This window comes from Aedes aegypti, chromosome 3 (genome assembly GCF_002204515.2).
Source record: "Aedes aegypti strain LVP_AGWG chromosome 3, AaegL5.0 Primary Assembly, whole genome shotgun sequence".
In the NCBI taxonomy this organism is placed as follows: Eukaryota; Metazoa; Arthropoda; class Insecta; order Diptera; family Culicidae; genus Aedes; species Aedes aegypti.
Genome location: NC_035109.1, coordinates 15,733,379 through 15,754,718, shown reverse-complemented (window position 1 = coordinate 15,754,718; position 21,340 = coordinate 15,733,379). Strand labels below are relative to the sequence as shown.

General features: G+C 37.9%; 1 protein-coding gene across 1 annotated transcript in view; it reads left to right on the top strand.

Moving 5' to 3' along the window:
• The window catches only part of LOC5568050 (nuclear pore complex protein Nup88), a 274,497-nt gene that overhangs the window by 72,227 nt on the left and 180,930 nt on the right, over nt 1-21,340 (top strand). The window lies entirely within an intron of this gene.

Sequence of the window (21,340 nt, the reverse complement as noted above, 5' to 3'; positions counted from 1 at the left end):
GATTGGGTTTAGGGTTCTCTGCAGCTCATCCGGGAGGTATAGCGTGGTAGCTCTATTATCGTGTCATGGCGTTGGTACCAATTTCTTGCCGGTATTCGTCTGCCGGATGGCCAGGATCCTCAATCCAACACAAAAGGGACAAACACAGAGAAAAAAAAACTGGAGAAGAGAACACAAGAGAATTAAACTTTTATACAAGACAAGCGAAGGAAATCGTAAATTGCGACCATATAAGTGAAATCGCGGGTGCCCAACACATCTCTAACTGGAACATAGGGTTGTCTACCTCGGGCCGCAAGGGTATCCAAAAGTTGCGCTCTGGAGGCGTCCATATCCGGGGCACTGCCAAACTACGTGATCGATGTCATCATAACCGGAACCACACCTACTACAAATATTGCTCAGCGCGAGGTTAATCCTGTGTAGATGTGCATCTAGCGAGTAATGGTTGGCCATAAGTCTTGACATCACGCGAATGAAATCTCGACTTATGTCCAAACCTTTCCACCAGGCTCGCAAGGAAACTCTAGGAATTATGGAATGTAACCACCGTCCCAGTTGGTCATTTAGCCAATCGCTTTGCCAACCGTGAAGAGAATTTTGACGTACTAAATGAAAAAATTCATCGTGTGAAATTCGTCTATCATAAATCTCACCTTCCTCAGCGCCCACCTTTGCGAGAGAGTCCGCCTTCTCATTGCCATAAATTAAGCAATGTGAGGGGACCCATACAAAGGTAATCTTATATGATCTTTCGACCAGTGCACACATCTGCTCTCTTATTTTTGTAAGAAAGTAAGATGCATGCTTTACAGGTTTCATCGATCGGAGAGCCTCAATAGAACTGAGACTATCCGAGAAGATGAAGAAGTGGTCTGCGGGCATGTTTGAGATCATCCCCAAAGCGAAGTTGATTGCTGCCAGCTCAGCAACATAAACCGTGCAAGGTTCCTGAAGTTTTCGGAAGGCGGAAGAGTTTTCATTGAAGACACCGAAGCCAGTGGATCCATTTATACGGGACCCGTCAGTGAAATATCTCCTGTAGGAATCGACATTCTGGTACTTTGCGTTTAAAAATACGTGGGATAGTAATACATCGAAGTTGATCTGGAATTCCATGAATAGCTTGTTTCATGGATAGATCATATTCAACAGAGGAACTGTCATTGGTGAAGCGTACACGTGGGGGGTTGTAACATGGAAGGCTAATGTCAGATGACATGTAGTAGAGATAAACTCTCATGAATTTTGACTGAGCATTCAGTTTGAGCAATTCTTCGAAATTTTCGATAACGAGTGTGTTGCTCACTCCACACTTAATCAGTATTCTTAGCGAGAGCTCCCAGAATCGGTTCTGTAGCGGTAAAACCCCTGCCAGAACCTCTAGGCTCGCATTATGTGTTGAGTGCATACACCCTAAGGCGATACGCAAACAACGATATTGAATTCGTTCCAATTTAATCAGGTGGCAGTTTGCTGCTGAGAGAAAACAGAAAGAGCCATACTCTAGAACAGAGAGAATGGTTGTTTATAGAGTTTTTATGAGGTCTTCCGGGTGAGCACCCCACCATGTTCCGGTAATTGTTCGTAGAAAATTGATCCTTTTGTTGGCATTTTTCCGTTAAATGCCTAATATGGGTTCGCCAAGTGCCTTTTGAATCAAACCAGACCCCAAGGTATTTTGAAGTCAAAAGACTGGTCGATGTCTGTTCCCAAAAGCTTAAGCTTCAGTTGGGCAGGATTCCGCTTCCTAGAAAATACAACCAGTTGAGTTTTTTGCGGAGCAAACTCGATCCCTAAGTTTCTAGCCCAAGTGGATAGATTATCAAGGGAATTTTGCAATGGTCTTTGCAGGATTTCCGCTCGTGGACCCTTCATAGAGACCACAGCATCATCTGCAAGTTGTCTAAGCGTGCATGGTTCTTCCAAACAGTTGTCAATATCTTTAACATAAAAATTATAAAGCAAGGGACTCAGACATGAGCCTTGGGGAAGGCCCATATAGCTAATTCTGGAAGTTGTCAGTTGACCGAGAGTGAAGCTCATGTGTTTTTCTGACAACAGATTGTACAAGAAATTATTCAATATTCCAGGTAATCCACTATTGTGCAGGCTTTCTGACAATATTTCTATGGAAACTGAATCAAAAGCGCCCTTAATATCCAAGAAAACCGAAGCCAATTGCTCCTTGTCCGCAAAGGCTAGTTGAATATCTGATGAAAGCAACGCTAGACAATCGTTTGTTCCTTTGCCCTTGCGAAAGCCAAATTGTGTACTGGAAAGCATGTTGTTTGATTCGACCAGTGATCGAGTCGGGATAGGATCATTTTTTCTAACAATTTCCTTAAACATGATAACATAGCGATCGGGCGGTACGAATTATGATCAGACGCTGGTTTCCCAGGCTTTTGAATAGCTATTACTTTGACCTGTCTCCATTCAGGTGGAACAATGTTGTGTTCCATGAATGAGTTGAACAGGTCAAGCAACCGTCTTTTAGCGATATCAGGGAGATTTTTAAGAAGATTGAACTTAATCATATCGCTTCCCGGAGAGGAGTTGTTTGATGAAAGAAGAGCCATAGAAAATTCCAGCATAGTGAATGGTCTATCCAAAGCATCGTCTCTTGGAGTTTCCCAAAAGGCGGATGAGCTGGAACTGAGTCTGGACAGACCTTTTTTGCGAAGTTGAATATCCAACGATTGGAGTATTCGTCACTCTCATTTGAGGATGAGCGGTTTCGCATGTTGCGAGCCACTCTCCAAAGCGTCGTCATTGAAGTTTCTCGTGAGAGGCCATCGATGAAACGCCGCCAATAGCTACGCTTCTTCGCTTTAATAAGATTCTTCAGTCTTTTTTCGAGCTTCGAGTACTCTAAATAAAGTTCTGAGGTACCATATCTACGAAAAGCTTTAAAGGCATTAGATTTTTCTCGATACAACTGAGTGCATTCATCATCCCAACCAGGTGTGGCTGGTCGTCTTTTGAAGGATGCACTTGGAACTCGTTGCTTTTGGGATTCTAATGCACTTTTATAAATCAATTCTGTTAGGAATCGATACTCATCCAACGGTGGGAGAGTGTTGAATGATTCGATACCCAAAAGTTACCGCTGATGCAATTTTTGCCAATCGATATTCCTAGTGAGGTCAAAAGGAACCTGAATTGACTGTTCTGACCTTTCACAATTAGTTCTGATAGAGGTTATTATGGGCAAGTGATCACTACCATGGGGGTCATCGATCACCTTCCACATGCAATCGAATGATAGTGAACTTGATCCTAAAGACAGGTCAAGACGGCTTTCTTTGCCGTCGGATGAAATACGTGTCACTTCACCTGTGTTCAAAATGTTCAAGTTGAAATCGTCGCATAAGTCATAGAAAATAGCCGCTCTATAATCGTCATAAGATTCGCCCCATCCAGTACCATGTGAGTTTCATATCACCCAGTATTAAAACTGGAGATGAAAGCATAGAGACTGCATTCCAAAGATGACGGCGGTTTATTGAAACTCTTGGAGGAATATAAACAGAAGCTACGCAAAGATCTTTACCCTTTACGTTTATTTGGCAAGCAACGATTTCTATGCCTGGATGAGTCGGGATGGGGATTCTGTAGAATGAATGGCACTTTTTGATCCCTAAAAGCACACCCCCGTAATTATCATCTCGATCCTGGCGTATAATGTTAAAATCGTAGAAGTTAAGATCATCTTCAGAAGAAAGCCATGTTTCACAAAGTGCAAATATATCACAATCTGAATTGTGAAGCAAAACCTTAAATGTGTCTAATTTAGGTTTTTAGACTATGACAGTTCCACTGTAACACAGTGATCATATCTTGTACCTCACTCGATGAATTATCCATCGAAAGATATGATCGAAGCAAGGAGGGCACGAGATAGTCAATTCCCTGAGATACTCTTCTATTGCGGGGAGAAAAAGGTCGAGTATGCCTCTGAATGAGTCTGAAACTCCGAGGGCATCACATATGCGATCCACAAGGGCCGTAAAAGTTATCAGTCCTCGCTTGGCCCGGGGGTTTCGAGGAAGAGCGAGGAACTTCAGTAGCTTTTTTCTTGCTATCTTGTCTAGAGCATCTTTTCGAAGTAATATTTAATCGGCGGAGGCGGGGGCGGCAGATCTTTGCTGCAACACGGAACGGAAGCATCAAAGACCTGTTTCTTCGGATTTTCAAATTTGCCCCACCTCCTTTAGATTCGGCAAAACTTTTGAGGGAAGATTTCATTACCTACGGCGCAGTCCCGGAGAAGATGGAGACTTTCGTTTTCCGGGTGCGTGTACCTCCGAAGAATCTCCCCCATCGGTTTCGTCGTCGTTCGCGTTCGTCGGAAAGACAACTCTTGAAAAGAGTTACCAACTGGGATGGCTGATGAAGACTCTTTTGCAGGCGGATTTTAAAGCCTTTCACCCATTTCCGCCATGACGTCTTCTTGCAGCGCTTCACAATGGAGGCGACTCTCATTTCGAATGCGCCTTTTGTTATGCCGGGGCACTTCTGCAAATCATGAAGATCCTCACCGACAGTAGCTGCATTTTTCAGCTTCCTGTGTGCAATCATCTTCCAAGTGAGACTTGTTGCATTTGCCACAACGGGGGCTTGTTTGTCGCAAAAGCTAGCACTATGACCAAGCTGTTTGCAGTTGGTACAATTGAATACCTTCGGCACGTAAAGGCGCACTGGGTAAAAAAACACTATCAATGCAAACAAATTTCGGGAGAACGAACCAGGAAAAAGTTACACGAAACGAGCTGACGGCGAAAACACTTTTTTATTTCCTTCCATGGAAACTGATTGTAATTGTTTACAATCCAGTATAGCCACATCAGGGAATGGACCGGTTCTCAAAAACACCTTTGGCCAGTCTTAATGTCTTCGCATGTCAGACTCGCGTCGATAATTTTCCCTTCCACCTCGACCTCTCTGGCAGGTATGTAGATAAAATACTCCACAGTAAAAGCCTCATGCTGAGCAATCTCATTCGCTGCTTTGTAACTAGGTGCAGTTACACGCAGCTTGGATTGCTTCACTTGGTGAATAACGGTCCCAGGATATTTACGCGTCAGCTCTCTAGAGATCGAGAGCACATTCAAAATCTTATTTTTTGCGCCGGAAATAGACAACCCAAGGCCCGCCGAAGACGGTTGATAAAACCGCGTTCGAGCAACGAGATCTTTAGGAGGCGTATCGCCTCCATCCGATTCGTCCATGCGGGATAAAAATCAACCGCAACCAAATAATTATAAAAAAAAAAAACAATAAAGTAAAAAAAAAAAAAAAGAAAAATAATAATAATAAAGTACAAAAAAAAAAAAACAAAAAATGCTTAAAAGTTAACTTATCAAGTGGGGCTATTTGGTACACACCTCCCCTATACGGGCAAAAAAAAAAAAATAATACCAAAAAAAAAAAATATATCGAGAAAAAAAAACTTAACCGATTAGGGCTGTTTTTGTACAAGCCTCCCCTATTCGGGCAAACTGGACGGAGGGGAGAGACAGAAGTGAACCGAAAAACAACGCTTGAACTCAAAACCTTGTCTGTTACGGAGATGCGAAAGCAATTCAAAGGATGTGGAGTAGGTCATACAATTGTACTTATTCCTTCGCGTTCGATGCCGCAGCTGCGTTCTTCTATATCACCGTAGGTAGGCAGATAAAAACGTGTCTGTCGTTTGCTGCTGATGCATAACGGGGAATCCATATCACCAGGGGGATGATGGTGACAATATCTCTCGCTGGCACGCATACCAGTTTGACCTTTGCCAATCTCGGTTTCGCTTCCTTCACGTTGCGCGGTTTAAAGCACTACGGTACAATACTGCAGCTGGTAAAAACCACACGGGCGGTGGAAGAAAAAACCAAAAAACTACCGGACTGCCAAAAACTGAACTGGCTTGTTCAAGCGCACAGCAAGGAATGATTTCATGCAAATTTATAATGCCCAACTTCTTTATACGTCTCTTAAGTGCATGGTTTCCCAACCAATGGATCATTAAAATAACCAAAACGGCCACTATGGAAAGCATAGATAGCGCCACCGTAGCCTTGTGTGTTTGACAGAACAGCAATGCTGTCACCATGTTAAATCCCATATACAGTGGCGCCTTTGTTTTGATGCGGTGAGCACTTGCAAAAACTATCTTCAATGATCCATTGTTCGGGCCCGTGATGACTTCTCAGGGGGTCCGCAAAGCTATTAAGAAAAAGAATCGTTTTTTCTTGATTCATGAATAAATGTGAGGAATCTCTCACCTCTCACTGTAACTAATTTTGTCTATTTCAACTGCATATACAAAGACTGAAAAAATGCTTCCAATATGATTTGATAAGAGATTAAAGCGCATCTGTTCTGAATGTGTTCTATGTGAGCTTGAAAATGAAAATAAGTTTGTTATTCGACGATTCACGGATATTTGACAAGGTTTACGGAGGGCCCCTGGCAACATTTTTAACGAGTTCTTCACATCGCCTAGAATAAGCTCTAATGAAATTCATTATCAAATCTTGTCACCAAAATAACTTTTTTCGGCACCACTTTTTGCCATCAGCCCTAAACTTTATCTCGCCCTAAAAGCCATTGGTAACCGAGTGTGTGGCTTGTCACTTTCAAGCAAACGAATGCATCAAAATTAAAACAGTCACGATTGGGAGATAGATGAGGACATTCTCTTCATCATAGCATTATTAAATAACGTCTAAATTAATTCGTTTGCCCAGAAACATCAAGCTACACACTTGATTACCAGTGGCTTCTAGGGCAAGATTATGTATTAAGGTGATTATAAAACAAAGCCAAACTTTTAATTTTCAAGTGCACAAGACTAGAGAATCTGACAACAGTTCGCGTTGAAAATTAATCAAATTGCTTGCTTGCTGGGTGTGACCAATGGGATAAATTTTCAACGAGGAGCGCTGTTTGATTCTCAAATATTGTGCTCTTGAAAATTTGAGGTGTGGCTTCGTTCTGTAATCACCTTAAGCGAGAATTGTGCTTATTTTGCACGGCATGTGAGTCACGACTAGTCGCTCTCATCTCGGGTAACGTGAGATATTAGTCTTCAAATTGGAGCGTGTCGACAATTGTCACATCACACGCCGCGCAGAAAAAGTACAAATATTATGGAATCTTTGGATTTTTGCATTTGCACACTCCGCATAATTTCCGTTGTCTTATAATTTTACAAATGAATTAATGATTCTTAAAAATTTGTCATTTTTCGAGTCGATTTCTTAACGATGGATGTGGTGATATGAGCACCCTATTTTTGGTTGTCAAATTATGTCAGAAAATCTAAAAATTCAACTATTTTTTTCGCTACACATGAAAGTTATTAGTATTTTTAAAAACGTCATGCAAAAATATGAATTTTCAAGAACATTCTAATAGTCAAGTATGTATCATCATTCTAAAATAATGAAATTTAAAAGAGCCATTCGGGCAATATTGGAAAATTATTTATTTCTTTTTATTTAAGTATAGAACTGACCCACAACATGCATATTGCTTCATTGACTTATCGGCATTGAGGTTTTATGTTATATCAAATGAATGAACCAACCAGCTCAGTCGATTGTATTATGAGTTCGTTGAACAATTCGAAAAAGTCAACCAATAATTCCAGAACATTCTTTATTGATCCCTAAAAATCCCCAAGGATTTTATTATAAGGAATACTAGAAGCGCACTATTATTTTAGTAATACTTTGACTTTCTAAGCAGAGAAATCTCTGAACGAAGGAAGAACTACTGAAGTAATCTCCGATAGGATTCTTCAAGACTACCAATAATTGCAAGAGGTCTCCTTGCTGCAGGTTCATATGGTACCCTTAGAAGAATCCATTGGAGGAATTCCGGAAAATGTAACAGAGGAACAAAAAACTGAAAGATTATTTTTCACTATTTTTTTTATAAATAACTTTGATTTCTTTGACAATTTTTTGAAAGCCCATTAAGGAGTAATTGGGCGAATCTTTTGGAAAATCCCTGACAAAAATTCTGCACGAGTACTTGGAGGAATTTTTGAAGACATCACATGGCGAATAACAGAAAAATAACCGGAAGTAAACCAAGTAGAATCGCCAAAGCTTTTTCGGAAATATTCCTGGGAAAATTTCAAGGGTGGTTCAAAAAGAATTCCACGAGAAATCACAATAAACCTTTACAGGGGATTCCACGAAGGAATCACAGGAGAAACTCCTAGATGAATGCCTCCTGGAACTCCTGGAGGAATCATTGCAGGAGCTCCTAGTGGAATCAATGCAGGAGCTCCTGTAGGAATTCCAAAAAAAAAAAAAACTTAGAAGGAACTCATGGACCAAGGGTTTCCATCCATTTGGTTCGCGGAGCACTTTTTGAAACAAAATTGTTGCGTGGAGCACCTATTCTTCATTATCACTTCGTTTGGAATCAGGATTTTTTACATTTAATCGATAATTCCTACGAATATCGTGAAGTAAGATTTATGTTAGTCAATCTTCATTTATTTGAATTGTATTTTTTTAATTTTATTCCTAATATAAATATTTGTTTTATTTCATTGAGCAAACATTTTTAAACTTAAACTGTGACAATTAGGCATCTTAACTAAACTATATTTGGTTATTAACCCGTATAGGCCTGAGTGAAATTCTTAAAGGAATATCAGGAAAATTTCCTGCAGCCATCCTCGAGAGGAATTCTTGGAGGGCTTCCAGGTGGAATTCCTAGAGAACACGTAAGAGATATTTCTGGAGCAATCCCAAGAGAAATTGTTGAAGGAATCCCAGGAATAATTCCAGATGGAATTCTAGAAAAAATTGTAGGAGTAATTTCTGGGGAATCACAGGAGGAATTCCTGTAGGTATTCCTGGAGGAAGTACGAAGGATTCAGGAAGAATTCCAGAAGGGATTGCAGGAGGGATTTCAGAGAGGAATCCCAAGAGGAATTCCTGGAGGTTCCCCAGGAGGATTTTCTGCAGAAATTCCTTGAAGAACTTCTGGGAAAGTCCCAGGAGAAATTCTGGTAGGGAATCTAAGGAGAAATTCCTGCAGCTATCCCAAGAGGAATTCTTGGAGGGCTTCCAGAAGAACTCTCAGGAGATATTGCTGGAAAAATCCAAGAAATAATTTTTGAAGGAATCTCAGAAGCAATTCCTGGAGGTATCCTAGGAGAAATTCCTGGAGCTATCGCAAGAGGAATTGTTGAAGGAATCTCAGGAATAATTCTATAAAGAATTGCAGGTGGAGTTTCTGGAGGAAGTCCGAAGGAATTCCAGGAAGAATTCCAGAAGGGATTGCAGGAGGGATTTCAGAGAGGAATCCCAAGAGGAATTCCTGGAGGTATCCCAGGAGGGATTTCTGCAGAAATTCCTGGAAGAACTTCTGGAAAAGTCCCAGGAGAAATTCTGGTAGGATCTACGGAGAAATTCCTGCAGTTATCCCCAAGAGGAATTCTTGGAGGGCTTCCATGAGAACTCTCAGGAGATATTGCTGGAAAAATCCAAGAAATAATTTTTGAAGGAATTCCTGGAGGTATCCCAGGAGAAATTCCTGGAGCTATCCCAACAGGAATTGTTGAAGGAATCCAGGAATAATTCTAGAAAGAATTGCAGCAGGAGTTTCTGGAGGAAGTCCGAAGGAATTCCAGGAAGAATTCCAGAAGGGATTGCAGGAGGGATTTCAGAGAGGAATCCCAAGAGGAATTCCTGGAGGTATCCCAGGAGGGATTTCTGCAGAAATTCCTGGAAGAACTTCTGGGAAAGTCCCAGGAGAAATTCTGGTAGGAATCTAAGGAGAAATTCCTGCAGTTATCCCAAGAGGAATTCTTGGAGGGCTTCCAGGAAAACTCTCAGGAGATATTACTGGAAAAATCCAAGAAATAATTTTTGAAGGAATCTCAGAAGGAATTCCTGGAGGTATCCCAGGAGAAATTCCTGGAGCTATCCCAAGAGGAATTGTTAAAGGAATACCAGGAATAATTCTAGAATTGCAGGAGGAGTTTCTGAAGGAATCACTGGAGGAAGTCCGAAGGAATTCCAGGAAGAATTCTAAGAGGAATTCCGGAAGGAATTGCAGGAGGAATTTCTGGAGGGATTTCATGGAGGAATACTTGGAGGAATCCCAAGAGAAATTCCTGGAGGTATCTCAGCAAGGATTTCCGGAGAAATTCTGGAATGAAACTCAGAAGGGATTCCTGAATGAATCTCAGAAGGAATTCCAGGAGGAATTAATTGAGAAATCCCAGGTAGAATTCCTATAAAAATTTCCGAAGTGATTCCTGGAAAACTCTTGAGGAAACGCAAGAGCAATGTATTGCCTGCTTCGTTCATGTCCACAGTTGATCAGCAGAAATTAAATCATTTTATTTGTAACGAGAAATGGCATCTTAGTTCGAATTTTTCGAAAAATGAAACTATTTTGGGAAAAAAATGGTAGGCATCAGCCATCATCATCATGCAGAAACGGCACCAAATATATTTTTTTAATAGTTTTTAGAACGAAAAATAAAACAAAGTATTTTGCCACACAAATATTGTGTTTAGCGAAATATGTACTAACTCCTGGAGAAATCTTAATGGGGAATCCCATTGGGGAAAAATATTTTGTAGGCGTGATAGCCTGCATCATCATGTACAAACAGTATCAAATTTTATTTTTTAACAGTTCCAAATTTCGAGAAAAAAATTGTTACTTGCATTAGACACATAGACACTAGCATGTCCTAGCACCATGCGGTGAGTAGCGAATTGGCCGATGTAAGTAACTCAATCTAGGAGAAATCTCAGTTGAAATTCCTGAAGGAGCCCCAGGAGGTGATCTTGGAAATATCTGGTGGACAGTAAATTCTGGAGGAAGTTCAGGAGAAATTCCAGTGATAATTTCTAGAGCAACCCCAGGCGAAATTTTTGAATGAATCCCACGAGGAATTGTTGAAAAAATCTCAGGAGGAATTCCCGGGGAAATTCGTGGTGGAATCTCAGAGGCAATTGATGTACTAAAAGAAGGAATATCTGGATGAATTTCTGGATAAATGCTGAAGTAATTCGAGGACGAGTTTACCCAATCCTATCTGGAGCTAAATGATCACGTTTCCCATGAAGGGATCATGATTCACTGGATTTTCCCTAACGTACCGGATACTCGGTATGCATAGATGGTAATGACTGTATGAAGAGTATTCTACATATTTATAAAAATCAAAATAATATGTCTGTAATGTAGCTCATTATAAATCTACAAACATATACTCAATAGATTTCAATTAACTATTGTACATGTTTTTTTTTATAAGAATTTTCAATTTCTTTCTTTTATCTGCCGCGTAATTGGTTGATTGAATTCGTGTGTTAAAAATTACAGAATTGTTTGCTTCCAGACCTGCCACTCGAGTATACCAATCAGCAACTAACAATATTTCGAGTGACTTGTTTATGGCGTCGACTCCTACCAATGATTCGTGAGCTTCTCTTCCTTTCTAATTTCCAAACCTAATATACTAGACCAAGACCATGAGATTTTAACTTGCGACCCTCAAATGGCCTTACTGAATAATTGTGTGTTTATCGTTAAGGCTTTTTCAATCTACAGCCAGGTCTCCTATTAGACGCTGCCACCCACTTCACACCCACCGCCATTACTCAGCTGTCGTTCAATTGATTCTAGCAAATGTTGACAGGTCATAATATGCCTCGGTAGAGTGATGTGAATTTTGAAATTTTTGCTCCCCTATGCTTAAACGATTTTTATTATGGTAAATAGCATTCTCCCAAAGTTTAAAGTGATTCGAAAGAAATTTGATTGTGCACACGCCATATAAACATGGTGATTACTATGGAAAACGCCAAACTTTTGTGTTCAGCCCTCTATCTCGTCGTCAAATATTTTATGGAAAAGTGAACAAACTTATGTGAAATCCTTTCAGCAACAACTTTGCGTAAGACCACATTTCGCAGTTAGAAAACTGAACACAAAAGGTTTGCCTTTTCCATAGGAATTTCCATATAAACTTCAAATGACGTGTGCACAACCAAATTTCTTCCAAATCACTTCAAATTTTGGGGAAAATGATTTTTATTATAATGGACATCGTTTAAGCATAGGGTAGCAGAAACTTTAAAATTGCATCAGTCACAATCGAAAAATCAACTTAATCCAATTGAAAACAGCTGTGAAATTGCAGTGGAGGAATGAAGTGACACTGCGTTCTGTTATTGGAACATTCACACCTCGGTATCTGAGCTCGTTACACCACGGATATGATGTGGTTGTATAGGCGTAAAAAGTTGGTGTTGCAGAGATTTTTTTTACCAATTCCGCGTTTTCCGTGGAAATGATGAAAAACCTTCCTGGCACTCGTTTCATGAAGTTGGCTGCAGATCATCCCATACTAAGCTGACCAGTCTAATTCTTATGCATTTCTCTCAAAAACTAGAACAGTGAACACGTCCAGTTTGAAATGTTCCTACATGTAGGGTGCGGTACCAATGGTTGTAATGTACCAGTAGATTGGACTATGGAATAAAACGTACATTTTTTGATAAAAACGACATGTGCTATTTTTGGTGGATAGATCGTCTCTAGTTTAGTCGATTTGCCAAATTTCAGCTTTTTATTTCATCAAAAAGTCATATAAATAATTAAGTTTACGCAAAAAATTTGCTCCCTTGCACCAATAGTTGCCGTCGTGTTCCCAGTAGTGGATCAACGGATAGAAGCAGTTTTTAAAATGGATGTATAAAAATGAAGAAAAGTCCCAGAGATGTTCTTAATGCTTCATTCGTAAGATATTAGTTGCTGTTCGAAGGGAAAAATGTTAAACCTGTGTAAAAGTTTGCCTTTTTATTTAAAATTCCTTGTATAATTCCAAAACGTCTACTACTGGAGCACTAGCGCAACTACTGGAACACGTGTACCAATAGTGGCTCAAGCGATTTTATGTTAAAAAATTAGTTTTATCACTTTTTTTTATATTTTTCCCATATAGTAGAGGTTGAAAATCTTTCTGTTGACGCCAAAAGATCTCTGCTAAGGCTTTTCGTTATTTTGTTATGATTTTTTATAGCTTAGTAGTCCACTAATGGCACCGGCACCCTACATATGGTTGTTTTAATCCTGAGAACTTCCAAATCGCACATTTGCTGAAGCTTCGTTAGCATTCAGCTCGATAAGAACCGTGGCCAATGGACGCCTAGAGAAAATCGGTACCATTTTCAACCGGTAAGCATTTATGAGACACTCTTCATACGTTATTCTACCACTAGGACCAAAGGATAACATACTTCTGTGGCCTTAAATGGAAACTCCGGTCAAATGAGAAATCCCGCTACGATCAGGCCGCTCCAAATGTGATCGAAGAGTCAGTACAGGCGTCGGTCGTATTGCCATGCATATCACTCGCCAATTCATTGTTCCAGGAACTGTACAGGTATTTTCAGAAACTTTTTTGTGAAACGGCCCAGGAAATGTTGAGGTTTAGGTATGATGAAGCTCGAATGGATGGTTGTTCTCCAGTACAGCAGCAGCAACAGCACAACCAGTTTTGCTGGATATCCAGAACAAACGGCAGAGACCATTCATTTGCAGATATTTTTGAGGAATACATTATGTTTGCTAGTTATAACAGCGAATAGTTTTAATATGTTTAATCTTAAACTTCACGCACATCAAAAGCTGCTGGGAACAAAACTGCAGAAAATCCAAATCCACACTTTTTGTGAGGAATTATGAAAACAAAACAAACAAGCGATTGAATGTCATTTTAATTCATTTCTTGCAGCTCTTTTCTCACACGCAACATTCTCGCGGGCTGCGTTCTTTAAGTTAACACGATTTTGGCTTATCGAACGCGTACTAAATTAATCTGGATATTTGAAAATCCGGATTAAATCTGGTACTAACTTCGTTGGTGCTTACACCATCAGAGACTGTATGCGACTATTCATTAGGCTCATCTAGACTTTTTTCACAGATCCTTAAAGAAAAGCTTCAAGAAATATTCGAGTAATTCCAAGAGATTTGATTTGAATACTTTCAAAGATGTTCTTTAGAATGTTTTATGGAGTTCTCTCTATCCATTATCCAGAATTCAACACACTTTCGAAGATGCTTAGAGGAATTTCTACAGATTGTGCTCCCGTTAATTCTTCATTTATTTCTTTATTTATTTTTTCAAAACTATTCAAACTATCACTAATTCTTCAATCGATCCTCCCAGTTGTTGCTCTAAAGACTTTCCAAAGATTCTTATAACAAATTCTTCAATAATACCAAGATTTATTCCATAGTTTTTGAAGAATTCACTTAGAAATTTACAAGGAATACAAGAATTCCTACACTTTTTCATGAATTCTTAAGAGTAACATTTACTTCCAGGAACAGCACAACAGTTATCGAGGATTCGAGAAACGTATTAAGGAAGATTCCCAATAAACTCGTTCGTCGATCATCATAATGCTCCTATAGATTTTTTTCTAGAAGATTCTTCAGCATTTCATCCAAACGTTTCCAATGAATTTCTCGAATAAAATACCCTTGAAATCTTCTAAAGTTTAATTAACTCATTACGCGTGGTAAAGATGGACAAATTATGGGTCAAATTATGAAAAAAATCCACGTGCTCGGCATTTCATCCCAGCCGAGCACGTGGATTTTTTTTCATAATTTCACCCATAATTTGTCCATCTTTACCACGGCGTAATGAGTTAATTAATTAATAACCATGCGGATTGGATTACTGAACAGCTCAATATAAGTGCCAATTTCTAAAGTTTATTTAAGGTTCCACACCACTCAACACCTCTTAACACCACTGCAAACTTTCCAGTAACTACTCCGATCATCCTACACAACAAAGTTGAAATGTTAAAGATATCCTGAAAACAATGTTGTAGGGCATTCTTGTTGTATCGGAATCCTTAAAGAAAACACGTCTTATTCGTAGAATGGTAATCCAAACAAGAGCGATATATTCTTGACCTACTATGATTACAAATCATCAAACCTAGCACCGATACTACATTTCCTCCTTTTCTTATAAGTTTTTTTTGGTACAAAACAAATTACGCAGATAACGAAGTCCATTTGTGGAATGACAATTATCGTTACCAACTCCAAGCTCCTATTGTAAATTAAGGAATCCACTCTTAGAATTTCTTTATAAGTTATCATTTTAGTCATTTATCCGTGGTCCATACCTGAAACGAATTATTCCATTAGTTTAGATAATATATAATTTAACAAATACACTGAGACGGGTTGGTGGTCTGATGGCTACCGCTTCTGCTTCATATGCAGAAGGTCATGGGTTCAATCCCAGGCCCGTCCCTTTCCTCGTACTTTGTAGTGTATATGTCTCACTTGCTTCTATTTCCATTCTAATATATCCCACTCAACTATTCTTTCATAGCAAACGCTAGAACCATGTCGGGCAAGAAACCGTTCCCTAACGCTTCCTACTTCCACGCGCACGCTTTCTACGCCTGATACATAGGCAGTCTGCTAACCACAAAAGCAAACTCTCTGCCATGCCTTTCCCCATCATACACTCCCGCATGAACTGACGTGGATGCAGTAAATATACGGTTACGTGGGATCAGTTCAATGCATCCAATTCCCCCTTCCCTCTTGGTTGCATTCTGACGTGGCAGGTGCCATTGTTGCTAAAAATAGAAATCACCAGCACTTATACACTGAGGATGCTGTTAGTCCCAAGCAGTATTCGGTTGGTTCCTGGTAAGTGCAGCTGATGGCGTACTGGATGCATCCACGGGCGGCCAATCAACTCAAGTTCAAGCTATATAATTTAACAATACACTGGTATACTTCGAGAGTTTCAAGATTGTCCTGAATGAGGAATATATATCTGGCTTCCACTATTCACATCACATTTTTATATTTTGTTGTCTTTTCATTTTATTATGTCTCACACACATTCAATTCGTTATAATCATGTTTCCCATAGTACACTAAGAATTTATCATTTTTTGATATAATAATTACACAGTGATTTTCACCCAAAACCTAACATTGGAACTGAAAACCCTTTATTATTAACAAAAGATTGGATTATTGGTGTACACAAGACTATGCGTATTTCTAGTTTTGTAATGTATGATATATCTTGCGTACTTTTCACCACAACTTATATAAGCACATATGTGAAATGTATTGAAATTTGCTAATACTATAATGTCTTCAAATTACGCATATCATTATATGCCATTAAAAGCTTTTAAAACAATGGGTGCTAGGTTTTAATGTTTACTTTAGGTAATTACATTATACAATGCATTAATTAATCTGTAAGTTTACAGTGTTTATCATATAAATTATGACGATTCGTAAAAGTGTTTTTTTTTTTCTAACTTTGATTCATTCTGATCCTAACAACATCTATATGTTAAAATTGTACACTAATGATTTTTTTTTTGTTCCAAGAATATTGAACTATAAGGACATAGTTTCAACCCGTCTAGAACATCAAAACTAGAATGTTTCCAAAAGTCCGTGTAAAATCTAAGACAAAATCATCAATCAAGTAAAACAAATGTTATAATTTTTATTTCAACTTTCAACATAATCTCGAATACATCAAGCTATCGTGAAGCTAACAAATTAACTTAATATAGCTAACAATTAAGCTAACAAGTTATTCGTTTAATACTCACAATAACTATCCATTCAGCATGAAACCTTTCCTTTTTTTTTAGGTAAACCAATCGATACAATCATATAATTTCAAGCGATGAATACAATAAAAAAGTTATGTACTATTTGACAAGTACCATACTTCGAAACTAGTATTATTATTATTATTATTTTTATTTTAGTCAACTTTGACCGGTTAAGTAATTTGAAGAAACTACTTAATAGTTATTCAGAGTTTTAATGATTGAGTAAAACCTAAGCCTTTTTCTTCCTAGATTGTCAGCTATTAGTATACAAAATATCAATGAATTCAATACGCTCTTTGTGCAATAAGATTAATATGCATGTATCACTGATTACCAGCTCTTTAAATTATTCGCAAACCTTTAACAGGGAACTCAATTAAAAGTGCATTCTCCTATTTTGCTTAATTTTTTTTCAGCTGTGGCGTGCATCACTCATAAAATTCCACAATCATTATGATATATCAACATTTATTAACAGTTAATAGTATCCAAATGTAAAAGTAGTTCTCGGCAAACTTCGTCTAGCCACCAAGAACGCCATGAAGTCTCCCATACAAAAAAAAAAACGATCAGTTTTTCTCTGTCTTTTTTTTTTGTTTTATTTCGGACACATTTCAAATTTTCGTTCACACCAATGCGTCACAGCCCTGTATCGAATAGTAAATGTTTTTTTTAGTCCATTGACCTATCATACAGCAAAATTCTGATTCACAAATACCATCCCAATTTTGTTCATGTAGAGATAGGTAATATACTATTTGAAACAAAACATACCACAACGGTTTACTAATGATTGTAATATTGCTGTGCCATACTTTGCACGTAGTTTACACATATGTTATTGTTTCTAGGTCTTCACAATAAATAAGTTTTAAGATAGCTTTGATTATCAACCTTTTATACATAATAAACTTAACGGACTGTGTGTGACTCAATTATCTTTACATTTATTTGTAATACTACAGCTTCACACAATTTGCTTATACGTTTGGTAATTATTTGGAGTTTTTTTCATTACCAAACTATGTAATATACACGTACCCATACGTACGTTATAGTTAGATTTCCACGCAATTAAATACAACTGTGTTGCAATTTTACACAATCCTCAATTTACAACTAACAAAATTAAAAAGACTAAAGTAACCTCTTTATTTACATACCATTATAAGGTACACATATTATGAGTCCAAACCACAGCTTCAAAAAGCTTCCATTTCCGTATGGTTTTACGCACCTTTAAATACCAATTTATTTTATGATCAGCCACAGTAGTTTTCCTTTGCTCATATTACAATATCGCAGCATATATGATATGTAGGACAATACTGATATCTTTCCTGTTTGCACACAGTTGCAAGATCACAGTTCATATTCAAATCTGATAAAGTTACAGTACCTTAGCTTATATTTTGGAAGTAGTGCTTAATTGCTTTTCCATTTGCATAAAGTTTAAATATTCTAGTGAATAATTTATCTAACTCACAAATACTACAGTAAGTGATAATTCTACACACAGTTGTCTTGTCATCTGCACAAATTCAATTTTTGCAGCACATTGCTTTCCCTTCTTATATAATATAGTTTCCAGTTTCCTTTTATTTGCACACAGTTGCAATTCCTCTGCTTATATTTCAATCTTTTACTCAGTTGCCTTCACATTTAGACACCTTATTATTTTTTCATACTGGCACACAGTTGCCTTCCTTCGTTGCATACAGATGCCACTTAATTTGCAAACAGTTGGTCTTCATTTGCACACGTTCGCAATTCCATTTTTTTCCGATCTGGCCTCAATTGCCCACAGTTGCCCTCAATTTGCACACAGTTGCAATTCCATTTTTTTTTAATTTGGCACACAGTTGCCCTCCATTTGCACACAGTTGCAGTTCAATTACATAATTTGGCACACAGTTGCCCTCCATTTGCACACAGTTGCAATTCCATTCTTTTATTTTAAATTTGGCAGTTGCTCTTCATTTGCAGACGTTTGTAATTCAATATTTTTCGATCTGGCACACAGTTGCCCTCAATTTGCACACAGTTGCAGTTCAATTACATAATTTGGCACACAGTTGCCCTCAATTTGCACACAGTTGCAATTCCATTTTTTTTTTAAATTTGGCACACAGTTGCCCTCCATTTGCACACAGTTGCAATTCCATTACTTTAATTTGGCACACAGTTGACCGCCATTTGCACACAGTTGCAATATATTTTTTTTTCAATTTGGCACAACGTTGCCCTTAATTTGCAATTCAAAAGATTATCTATTTTTATTTGGCACACAGTTGTTTTACATTAGCCTATAATTCCAATTCCACAGGCATTTTTTTTTTTTTTTTTTTTTTTTGATACATTTTCCTTATCATTTGCACACCTTTGCATTGCAACATTTTGTTTAATTAGGTTCACAATTGGCCTCTCTCCACACAGTGTCAAGTCCATATAAGCATTTCATGTACATACAATGTTATACTCCTGCTAACGTAATTGACAATTGCTTTCCTGTTTAATGCAACGACGCGTCATAAGAATCAACATCCGTTATTTTAGCACGGCTTCTAAAAGCAATAAAGGAAAGTGGTACCAATAAACTGAATTTCAACCCTAAACTCATGCATGCATCATGAAAAATTGAGAACATTGGTAGAATAATCATTGACATAATAGTCATCCATGTAAAGAGGAAAAAACACGAGTCACTATCTGCACTATCTTCCATTTAGTATATTGTTATTCCTAGCTTATCATTCCATTTAACTTTTAAACCTTAAAACAACAAATAAACGCCACAATATATTTTATAAAAATGCAAAATCTTCTTCACCACAATAATAGCCGAACATATTTCCAGCAATAAATCGTCATGGAAGTTCAAAGATTTCATTTACATTATAACGCCAATTCAATTGTTATTAATCTAAGATCTTCAAAAAAATACATCAAAAAATATATAGAACAAATACTAGGGTACTAATAAATTTTTTTTTTTATTAACTCTATGCTAATGAATTTTTGCACTTTGACATCTCTTATGGGCACGATCCATGCGAGGATTTACTCGTAGCGCTCTAATCTAACGCTTTAGAGTTCTCAAGTACAAGAATGAAAATTTTTTTTAGAATCAGTAGAGCACCATATTTACTGTGTGTCTGACAAACTTGGTTCCGGTGATTTAGCATTAAACTCATAGTATAAGTGTTCCGCTAAAGAAAACATTGAGAACGATCACCTGAATTCTGTTCCATAAGCAACAGTTTGCGATTCAAATAAACTTCTGTACATCTTATACTATTAAGATCACTGGAGCCGGAAATAATCTCCCTATTCCGTAGGTTATCAATTTGAATACAACAGCGCTAACACAAATGTTGGCATCATCTGCCGAGAACTCTATACTGCCACACTATGTTGCTATGGTGACCGACATAATGTCATACTGGCACCAACCTTTTTTCCGTCCTCACTTGCAGCAATGAAGCCTTTATCACGCGAAAGTCACTACACTTGAAAGCAACAGCACCAAATTCACTGATTAGAAATTACAGGAAACAACGTTCGTTTACACCAAACAATTTATCCTTTCGTCGCCAAATGTTGTATCGGAATCCTTAAAGAAAACACGTCTTATTCGTAGAATGGTAATCCAAACAAGAGCGATATATTCTTGACCTACTATGATTTACAAATCATCAAACCTAGCACCGATACTACAATTCTAAGAAAGACCCAGTGGTGCTTTCTGGAGAAGATACAGTTTTTTTATGTTCTAAACGGGTATTTTTTAGGGTGCCCAAAAGGAAGCGATGGAAGAATCATTGTATAAAAGTCTGGAGGACTTAATACTTTGTTGGAGAATTTTTGGAGGAATTTCCAATGAAATCTCTGAGGCGTTCTCTGCGGTTTTCCTTCTTGTGTTCTTGAGGTTTCTAAAATGAAATTGTAGGTGGAATTCCTTGGGAAATAATCACTAAAGAACTAAAGAGATCTTTTTTTTGTTCAAGTATTTTCAAGCCATTCAAGACCTACTGTTAGAAATGAATTCAAATTCATTCAAAATTCTATAATCAGCATAAGAGTTTTTCTTAAGCCTGGAATTATTTCTTAAGACCTGGAAAAAACCTGGAAATATAAGGGAATTTCATTTTAGTAAACGAGTAGACACCCTGCTAATTATTCTATTGGAAATTAGTGTTTTTAATGGTAACGCTTCCAAAAGGACGTAACTCCAAATTCTCTATCTTCTCGTTCAAAACTCCTCCCAGAAATTACTAATAATTATATAAACCAACTTTGATTCACAACTATTCTGATAATCACGGCCAATGAAAACTCGTTTAAATATCTCAGATTTCCTTTGAATTAGTGGACTTACATATTAAAAAGGGCGTAACTTCAAAACGGGCCCTACGATTTTTTTTAAATTTTGCCCAGACATGCAGCTTAGCTATAGAAATCGACTGGTGAGAACAGATTTGATGGAGATTTTTTTCTGATAATAACGGTCAGGGAGCACCGTGAGGGGGTAACGGTGTTTTAGTTATTTAAGCAAATCAGCATTGTTTTTTTCATAAGCGTCTATCTGCATTCATCGATTTTCTCTTCATCATTGTTTCCTTTGCGTTTTTGCAGAAAACTGATTTTGTTGTCGTAGTATGAAG